The following is a 1,402-nucleotide window of genomic DNA, read 5'->3' on the forward strand; positions in this document are numbered from 1 at the left end:
ACCTGTGCTGATTGTCCGGGTGCTGGATGTGGTTTTCCCCAGCCTCACTTGCTGCTTCCTGTCTGTCAGAAAGCTAGTAATCCACTGACAGGTGGGGGCAGGCACAGTGAGCTGGGTCAGTTTTGAATGGAGGATGTCCAGGATGATGGTGTTGAACGCCGAGCTGAAGTCCACAAAGAGGGTCCGTGCTTACGTCCCTGGGGAGTCGAGGTGTTGCAGGCTGTAATGCAGTGCCATGTTAACTGCATTGTCCACTGACCTGTTTGTTAGGTAGGCAAACTGCAGGGGGTCTAACAGGGGGTCAGTGATGTCTTGCGGGTAGGCCAGCATCAGTCTTTCAAAGGACTTCATAACTACAGATGTCAGGGCAACAGATCTGTAGTCGTTCAGTCCACTGATGGAGGTTTTCTTGGGGACTGGAATGATGGTGGAGCGTTTGAAGCAGGAGGGGACTTCACACAGCTCCAGTGACCTGTTGAAGATAAGTGTGAAGATGGGGGCCAGCTGATCAGTGCACACTTTCAGGCAGGAGGGGGTCACACCATCAAATTATTTAAGATTTTTGGGGTTTTGCCTGGTTTGGGAATTAAAGTTATTAAACCTTGTTTCATTGTAGGGTGAAAATTCAGATTATTTATTGCTTCATTCAACATGAGAGAATGAGGAACGGAGAGTATTACAGGTTCTTTAGAAGGTCCCAAAAGTGTTTATAAAAGTTGGCAGTAAAACCGTCATTACCTGGAGCTTTATTTAATGATAAAGCTTTAACTGCATTATCCAATTCATCTGGAGAGACACTGGCATCGCACATCTCTTTAAAGTCCTTGTCAATAAGGGGAGTCAAACCTTTGATGTGATTGAAAAAGGAGTCTGCATCCTCATTCGAGTTAGCTGAGGTATATAGTTTAGAGAAAAAGGAGACAATTTCCTTGGCAATCAAAATTGGGTCTGTAATAAGACTGTCATCAACTAGTAAAGTTTTTATTGCATTTTTTTCCTGTCTCCTCCTCTACAAATGACAGAAATATGATGTACTTTTTTTGCCCTGCTCCATCCATTTTGCTCTGGATCTTATGTAAGCCCCTTTTGCTTTCCTAAGATATAATTCATCAAGCTTCAACTGTAGGGTATGTAGAAGGTGTTTATCATTTTCAGAGGGGGAAGTTTTATTGCAATAGGTGTTTATGTCTTTGACTATGGCGATTTCTGCTGATTTGTTATTTTTACTGATGATTTTCCCACACTGAATGTCGAATTCTCAAAATTTAAATTTCAAGAGTTCCCATTTAGATACTGTATGTAGGATGTCACAGAGTTATCAGTCATTATGTTAAGGATGATGGATTTAATACCATCACAAAATATTTGGGATGAGAGTATAAGCTCTGTTTTATGTACAAAG

The sequence above is a fragment of the Monopterus albus genome, unplaced genomic scaffold, assembly GCF_001952655.1.
Source record: "Monopterus albus unplaced genomic scaffold, M_albus_1.0 scaffold157.1, whole genome shotgun sequence".
NCBI classification, from domain to species: domain Eukaryota; kingdom Metazoa; phylum Chordata; class Actinopteri; order Synbranchiformes; family Synbranchidae; genus Monopterus; species Monopterus albus.